The following is a 9725-nucleotide window of genomic DNA, read 5'->3' on the forward strand; positions in this document are numbered from 1 at the left end:
AAAATTTTAGACTGTGAGGATATTCATACATACTGGATTATATCTAGATTGATACTACTTACRGATATTCAAAATTAAATAGCCATTTATTTTAAACAGATTTTGCCTCTGTGTGTGTATATGTATGTGTGTACATATGTATCTTTTTCATTATTAACAGGGATTTCAAAGGATTCTATAAGAAGATAAGAAAAATACAGCTATTGGACAATGTATGTAATGATTTTTAAGAAAAAAGAAAAGTAGCATACTCTGCCATACACATTCCAAATATTGTTTCTTATCCATTATCTTGGAAGTTAACTTAGCAGTTTGAGAGCATAGTATTTCATTTTCTCAGTTACTTCTGAGAGAGCAAAAGATAAAAATGCACAGGGGAACCAGTAATATATTTACACATATCCAGCCCAGTCCAGGCTGCATCTCACAGATTCACATATTCACAGAATGTTCGAGGTTGGAAGGGACCTCTAGAGACCATCTAGTCCAATCTTCCTGCTCAAGCAGGCAACTTAGAGCATGTGGCACAGGATGGCATCCAGGCAGGTTTTGAAGACCTCCAGAGAAGGAGACTCCACAACCTCCCTCAGCAGCCTGTTCCACTGCTCTGTCACCCTCACAGTGTTTCAAATTCACCCTCCTGTGTTTCAACTTATTCCCGTTTCCCTTTGTCCTATTGCTGGCCACCAATGAGAAGAGCCTGGCCCCTTCCTCCCTACATTCTCCCTTCCTGAACTTATGCATGTTAATCACATCCCCTCACAGCCTTTTCTTCTCCAGAGAAAACAGGCCCAACTCACTCAGTCTCTCCTCATAACTCTCCAGTCTCTTAATCATYTTTGTCGCTCTCTGCTGGACCCTCTCGAGAAGCTCCATGTCCCTCTTATASTGGGGAGCCCAGAACCACACACAGTACTCCAGGTGCAGCTTCACTAGAGTTGAGGAGAGGAACAGGATCACCTCCCTTGACCTGCTGGCAAMACTCCTCCTGATGCAGGCCAGGATCCCATTGGCCTTCTTGGCCACAAGGGCACTCTGCTGACTCATGCTTAACTTGGTGTCAACCAGGACTCCCAGCTCCCTCTCCATGGAGCTGCTTTCCAGCAGGTCGACCCCTAATCTGTACTGATGCCTAGGGTTATTCCTCCCTAGGAGCAGGACCCTGCACTCGTCCTTATTGAACCACATGAGGTTCCTCTCTGCCCAACTCTCCAGCCTGTCCAGGTCCCTCTGGATGGCAGCACAGCCCTCCGGAGTGACGACCACACCATCCAGCTTGGTATCATCTGCAAACTTGCTCAGTGTGCACTCAGTGCCCTCGTCCAGGTCATTGATGAACAAGTTGAACAGCACCGGGCCCAGTACTGACCCCTGAGGGACACCACTGGCCACAGGCCTCCAACTGGACTCAGCCCCATTTATTACCACTCTCTGGGCTCTGCCATCCAGCCAGTTCTTGATCCACCTCAYTGTGCATCTTTTAAGGATGGTCACCATAAGTAACAAAGACCAATTAAAGGAGTTGTTATTGGGGAACACAATAAAATATCCAACCTAAGAAATTAACTTTTATTCACTTATGGAGTCTAAATCAAAAGAATGCAATTGGGTGAACTCCTTGCCAAATTTGATTTGACTTTGAGAGTTATTTCAATCAAACTAAAAATGAGTTTTAATGAGTTTGAGCTAAAAAAATCACAGAATCACAGAAACACAGAATGATTGAGGTTGGAAGGGACCCTTTGAGATCATCTAGTCCAACCCCCCTGCTCCAGCAGGGACACCTAGAGCACGGGGCACAGGGTGGTGTCCAGGCGGGTTTTGAAGACCTCCAGTGAAGGAGACTCCACAACCTCCCTGGGCAGCCTGTTCCAGGGCTCTGTCACCCTTACAGGAAAGTTTTTCCTCAAATGGCGATGGAACTTCCTGTGTTTCAACTTATATCCATTACCCCTTGCCCTCTCACAGATTGTAATTAAATTAAATCCACCATTTTTCTGGGCATTCTGGCAGTAGTTAAATACCAATGCAAAGGAATCATTGAAGTTAGTTAACGTTATAATTATGATGGAGACTGCCTAATAGTTTAAATACTTTAGAAATGTTAAATTTTTGGTCAGTTATTTCAAAAATATTGAAGTTCAATTTAGCTAAGCACACACAAAAAACAAACATCTTTGAAGATATGGTTTAATATACACTAATTTCTACATTCAGGGGACATTCAGTTAAGACTTGTACATGTATACTCACTGATATTAGAAAATTTAAATATAGAGAAGAATCAGAGAATCATAGAATTTTTGAGGTTGGAAGGGACTCCTAGAGATCATCTAGTCCAATCCCCCTGCTCAAGCAGGGACACCTAGAGCATGTGGCACAGCGTAAAATGTAAAAATATTGTTGTACAGTTATTATGAATGGAATTTTGAATCTATTAAGTCCTAATCTGCAAGGCTATGATTCCAACATAGAATATTTATCTAAAAATTGATAATTTGCTTATTTAGAAAAACATNAAAAAAAAAAAAAAAAAAAAAAAAAAAAAAAAAAACAGAATGAAGCCAGTGTAGATAAATTCAGGAAAGTGGAAGTAGAATTAAAAAGATAATTCTATCTTTTGTTAGCACACTAGATTTCTTTCACACTGCTGAAAAAAAAGAGAGAGATAAGGAATGAAAATACATGCATCTACTACTTTATGACATATTTTAATTAATTTCTGTTTTTCTGTTTCTTTAGCAAATAAATATATAAATCTTCACAGCACATAATRTGGTGAACCTCTAAAATGCAGGTAATTAATCCTTCCATACATGCTAATGTGTTTTTAATGTCACATTAATCAACAAAACCATACTAATATAATTCCAAGTAAGATTAGCTCTCCTTTGATATAAGAAAAATATATTTTTTTAAAAAGTCTCGTTAGTTTATATCCTTTAGAAGGCTGTTCTTACATCAATACTTTAATTTCCATGATGAAAGGCAGACAAACATTAATAACCACTATTCTGTGTTTTACCTTTGAAGTACAGAAATGAAAGAGACCACAGAGAAAAGGAAAGATAGGATTTTTCTACATGTAGGCCCACAGAGCAATATTGTAAATACATCTAAAATTAGAAAGATGATTTGGCCATCTTATATTAGTAGGCTTATCAAAAAAATGGAATGAAGGTGATAAGAAATATAAAAAACAAAATGATAGAGGAAAAAGTAGTACACTTAGAACTGAGAGTCAGAAGCACATTTATCACATTTGCCTTGTTTTTTCCTGTAGCATAGTGTATCATATTATACAGTTTGTCTTTCTGAAGGGTTTGCCCTGAAAACATAAATAAGTACTTTCAATGTACTCATGGGGTATTTTAAACAAAATCACCTACCTGCATTTTAAATAGGGAGAAAGATGTGGCATCACAAATTCCTACACTTTACAAAAAATCTGAATTATTGATAGCAAATGTCTAATACACAAACTACTTCGAAATAAGGATTTGTAATATTTTAAGTGAGCAGTTGAGACTTAAATGCTAAAACATTTAACAAAAAGATATTGAAAGCTTGGTCAGAAGTTAACATGAGTTAATAAATCAAATACACATTTGATGAAAACCTGAAAAGTGTGTAATGTAGTAAAAAAATTATTTTGATTGTTCTCAATTCGACATTCCTCAAAATAAACATTCCAGTTTGTGAGGCTTTCTTAAGTTTTATCAACTGCAATAAATATTTTTGTTTAAACATAAACACTGCACTAAATAACTAGTCACAATCTAGCTGTACTTGAAAATGAGTCACTGCAGGCTATTTTGATGGTGTGCAGGCATTTAATCTGTGTATTAAAATTTATTAAAAAAAGAACAAGGAGTTTTATTTAGTTGTCTCAAAAATTAGTTTTTATTCCTGTTCTCAAAATGTTTTTCAAAAGAGATATCTGTGGACATGTCTGGCAAAATTCTTTTGATTGGTACCTGGCATAAGATAAACTGTAAACGTGCATATGAACGTAGACTGTCATAGTCATGCGTATACCAAGCAGTTTGAAAAGTTTGGCAGACTTTGATTTCAAATGTGTTTGATTTCAAATACCAGTTCAGTCTGCAATAGGGAAAATTCTAGTCTCCAGTTAAGAATGATTTGGTTTTTCCAGAATGCAAAAGCAAAGACTGAAAGAACTGTTATTTGCATGAGTGTAAGAAAATAAATATCTTAATGGTTATGGTTGGAAGGGACCTCTAGAGATCTAGTCCAAGCCTTCTGCTCAAGCAGAGACACCTAGAACATGGGGCACATCCAGACAGGTTTTGAAGACCTCCAGAGAAGGAGACTCTACAACCACTCTGGGCAGACTATTCCAGTGCTCTGTCACCCTCACAGGAAAGCTGTTCCTCACATAGAGATGGAATTTCCTTTGTTTCAACTTAACCCATTACCCCTTGTCCTAACACTGGCCACCACTGTGAAGAGCTTGGCCCCTTCTTCCCTACATTCCCCCTTCATGTACTTATACATATTAATCATATCCCCTCTCAGGCTTCTCTTCCCCAGAGAAAACAGGCCCAACTCAGTTTCTTCTCATACGATAGATGCTCCAGCCCCTTAATCATTTTTGTTGACTTCCGATGGACCCTCTCTAGAAACTCCACATCCTTTTTGTACTGAGTAGCCCAGAACTGCACCCAGTACTCCAGGTGCAGCCTCACCAGATCTGAGTAGTGGGGCAGGATCACCTCTCTTGACCTGCTGGCAACACTCCTCCTGATGCAGGCTAGTTTCCTTTCAGCTTTAAATAGTGTGCTTTACCTTTCATGTTTTTATGATCCCTAAAATGAATTTTCACCTAACTTCTATATTTTGTTACTACTACTAGGTGAGCACTGTTGTGTTCCTCATTACCTTGGGGTTTCCAGTGTCATCTTATGCCCAGACCTTTGAGGTCACTGCTATCACACCATGCCTGTACGCCTTTTCTCAGCATCATTGATCTAGGGTTATAGATCATTCTACATAGCATAAACATTTTCTGTGTGTGAGAGTGTGTGTGTGTGTGTATCAAAAACATTAACAGGTGGTGTTAGGGCACCTAGTGAAGAAAATTAAGATAAACTTAGATAAAAGAGGCAATAACTACCTGGTCATTAGACAATTTTCACAGCTTAGCAAGTTAGAACAAGCTTGGTACAATCCAACATGAGTTAAGGCCGAAACTGACAAATCTCGAGACCCAGGCTGTACTAATACAAAATCTGTAACTTGCTACTAGCAATGGCAATATTTTACTTATATATCAGAATATAGGGCTATACTGTGTACTGTTTTCTTCTGATCTCTAACAAACTTTTCACTTTATATACCTATAAATTAACTCTGCAGCTGTCTGATAACRTCTAGTGTGTAGCATTATACTTGGTTTTATACGTCTGTTATACAGTTGTAGGTGTTATATTTCCACATGCCAACTTTTATAGCAATAATGTAATTACTTTTCAAAAATGATTTATTATATTGGGCAAGATGCTAATTTTCATTGCTGGAGGACATACATAGGTGGCACAGATGATCTAAATTCACTATGTACCCAAGGTACCTTAAAATGTCATTGGAATAATTTGAAACATGGTTCAAGTGCTTATGTTAAATAATCTGCCTTTGGAGGCTTCATATGCCTGAATTCATTACCACAACTTACCAGAGTCCTTCTAATAACAAGTCCATAATCTCTCTTCTCCCTAAGAAAGATTAGAGACTTGTAGCAACCAGTAAAATGGTGATAAGATATAAAAGCACAGTGGATTGCAGCAATGTTTGTTATTGCTGTTGTTAAACARTAATAATAAAAAGTGCTGATTTTTGATTATTTTGCAAGTAGTTTTTGCATTCGATTCCAAGTAGAGATTTTATAATAAAAGAGATTAGTGCTACTTTACCTTAACAGTGGCAGGACTTTAATGGATCTGAAAAACAACTGGCAACTCTAACTTTACATCATGTTTTTAAGAAACTGACCCCATTCCAAACTCATTTTGGACATGGGTATGTAATACAAAATGTGGATGAAACAGTATAGATCTGTGCCACTGTAAAGAGTGTATTTCTAAACATTTGATCAAAGTCTAGTGATATGAGTCATGAGTAAAATGCATCATGTGGTTTCCTATATCTGGAAATTCTGAGCATTGAATTGGTTGAGAAATACCAAAAGGAAGATAGAAATATTTCTCTTTCAATACAATTAAATTGGAAGATTTTCTGAGCATTGCCCTTATACTGTCTCATGACTATGAGTGTTTCTACTTCTACCTCTACACCTAGGAGTGTTTCTACCTCTCAAGCAATATATATATATACCTGAGCAATATAATATTGCAAGTAAATACCTGTTTGACAGCTGCAAAGTCTTCTAGAAGTTAAGAAAATAATAAGATCACACCAAGTCCAATTTGGGAATATATATAGTAATATACATTAATACTGTAGTACGTGATCCCCATTATATTTGCTTCTCTTCCATCTTTTTCCCTTCCTAAATTAATTTCCTAGACTCTTTACTGTAAAAGAGGTTGGAAAATTGTTCTCATGTTCTTTTTTTTTGTTTTTGTTGTTTGTTTTCTGAAACATAGGCTACTTATTTTGATATTTAACTTACATATATATTTATATATAAATCATACATTTTACCTAGAATGTATAGATACTAATATAAAAAGATACTTATAAAAAAAAGAGGAAAATTGTACAGTATTTGAAGGAGATGTAAAGAAAAGCTTTAGAGGATAAGGAAAAGCTAAAGAAAATATGTTAAATTATGACAGATTTAATTTTTGTATATGGTTCTCACCTGAGTCTAACTGAAATTTGCTTACCTAGTGAATATATTTTAATTGTTTTTACAGATTCTATTCTTTCTGACCCAAGATGTCACATCACTATGTGGCTGAAACTATTCTTGCTAAGCTATTTTGGCATTAATCACATTTATTGTTTGCAAGACCACAATTCTCTTATTTATGGGCACTACCTTGGGGAATGCAGGTCGCAGTTATCTTTCAGCAGGATCTACAGCTGCTCTTGCTGGCTTCAATTTGAGTCATACTTCCTTGACAGAGGTCATAAAGAAGCAATTGAAGTTAATTTTATGAGACATCTATTATATTTGTGGTTATTCTCATTCTTCAAGTTTGCTGTCTAAAGTAACACTTGCTAAAAGGGACTGTATCAGGCATTATTTGTTTACCGTGTTCATTATCCTGAAGAATGGAAAACAAGTAAATTAAGAAAAGTATCAAAAATCATCTAATGTTTATTGTTTAATATGACAAAGTGGAGAGTTATTTTAAATCAAGGAACTCATACTTTTAGGGGCTGAAATATATTTATTAGAGCAAAATGAGAAAAGTACAATATTGGAACATTTTACCTTTGTAAATCTGAAAGAATTGRCAGACCACCAATATGCTAAAACAATGAAATTCAATTTCAAGAGTATACGTAGATGCATATAAGTATATGTATCTAAGAAAACAGAAATAACAGAAAATAAATCATAAAACTCTATTTTTAATTAAATATTTAGGCATGTAATCGATACTAGTAACATTCTTGTTTTCTGATTATTCTAGATTTAATATGGAAAAATATTGTTTTCTGGGTTTAGGTAATTGCATACAGAAATATAGACTGTTAGCTACAGAAAGTCTACGTTAATAAACCAAAATAAAGAGTGAAATAACGACAAGGTTAGGAAAAGAGCTATAGTCACTTTTCTACATTTTCCCCTATCCATCTCCAAGTCACTGTCAGATATCATAAGCATATAATGTCTTTGTTTGGTCTAAGTTAATCTACCTATTAAACATCTCTGTCTTGTTTCATATGGAATAGAGGCTTTAAAATAATCATTTTTTTCCATATTTTTTTTCTTTAAAAAGAAAGTACCTGTTATTGTGCAGACCTCTTCTAACACTGATTAGCTTCAGTTTGTAACATCTTTCTTTTTTCTTTTTTCTTCTTTTTTCTTTTTTCTTTTTTCTTTTTTTCTTTTTTCTTTTTTTTTTTTACAGTGATTTGTTTTCTTTTAATACTCTTAAAGAATGTCCTACACAACAAAAACCAGATGAATAGCTGGAAATGTCCTCTTCATCTTACATGCTCTAGGTGTCCCTGCTCAAGCAGGGGGCTTGGACTAGATGATCTCCAGAGGTCCCTTCCAACCTTTAAGATTCTGTGATTCTGTGTGATTCTGTGATCTTTCTAATTGAAAGTGTGTCACATTGCACTTCAAGTAGTAGTAGAGAGGTTGAGTCAAACTTTATTTTTGGTTAGCTGACAGTCCTGTTGCTGTTTCTTTGGTTACATGTTATGTCTTAATGGCAACTCCAAAAAACTAATTCGTATGAGTGTAAAAGTTTTGYTGTAAAATTTTCCAATAGTCATGTAACATAATTCACCCATTGTCAGGAAAGTCATCAGGCAATAGCACACTCAGGTCTATTACACACTGTATTTGGATATCCCAATCAAGTTGTGGAATTCAGAAAACCAAAGTACTCATGATTACTATTTCAGGAGTGGTAAATAAGAAGATTCAACTTCATGAATGACATTACTAAAACCCATCATTAATAATAAATAGGTTTAAGTTAGTTACATGACATTCACCCAACATCAGCCAACATCATTACATTAAGTTTTCCATAACTAAGAAAAACAGATTTGACAAAAAGAGTCACGAGCACTTAAAATATTTTATGGTAATGGTGCCTTGAAAGAGCAGGAGCAATAAATATGTATCTTTTGTTTTGTTTTATTTTTTGTTGATGTTTTTGTTTTCCCAACCAAGTATGTGTATGCAAGTCCATAGAATTGTTACAGGAAGTCAGTTTTTCCTGGACAACCAAAACACTCTTTTTAGTTGACCAGGCCTATAATATATTGTTAAAAATACCTTTCTGTCAGTTTCTTCATGACTATATGCAAATACTTAAATCCAAGATGTATCTTTTCAGATGGCAATAGGACTGTGCACTTGTTTTTAAGCTATATAGGACTAATAAACATAATTATTTGCTTCTGGGTGTTCTCGGCAATATAGCAATAACAAAGACTGAAATCAGGCATTACTTTGTACAACAATATTGATATAAACCAGTTACAAAGTATACCCTGCCCTATTTTCAAATACATAGGGAATGTATATACAATCACACATTTTTCCAAAATTCCTACATGTTTTAAGAGTTTATTAAAAGGTTTTGTATGTGCAGCTGGAAGATAAAATAAAATCTAGAATACTTAGATTGATAGTTTATTTTTTCCCATGGATTTTTAGTTATCTTAATCACTTTTACTTTACAATAAATTACCAAAACTAAATAAAGTGAGATAATTGTGTATATTCATTGAGAGCCAATCATCTCTCTCCACACTTAGAAATGCATCTTTTTTTTCTCATCCTAAAGTGACATCTTTATTAAGTAAAATAGCTCATGTACTAGAATCACCTGTTTGTTTTCAGTGAAGATGTCTTATGRGAATCACACCTAATTTTTTTGTCAATTCCATCAATGTACAAAATAACACTCTGACATTTTGACCATAGAATTGTAAGAGTTCAGGGATAATATGTTCCTTGAAGATAGTCATAGGCAATTTGTTTTTTTGTCATAATGCCCCAAGGTAGGGATTTCAGGAAAGCTCCCTGAATTTCTTAAGACATTTTT

Source organism: Nothoprocta perdicaria, unplaced genomic scaffold (assembly GCF_003342845.1).
Source record: "Nothoprocta perdicaria isolate Ctin4 unplaced genomic scaffold, notPer1 scaffold_403, whole genome shotgun sequence".
Taxonomy (NCBI): Eukaryota; Metazoa; Chordata; class Aves; order Tinamiformes; family Tinamidae; genus Nothoprocta; species Nothoprocta perdicaria.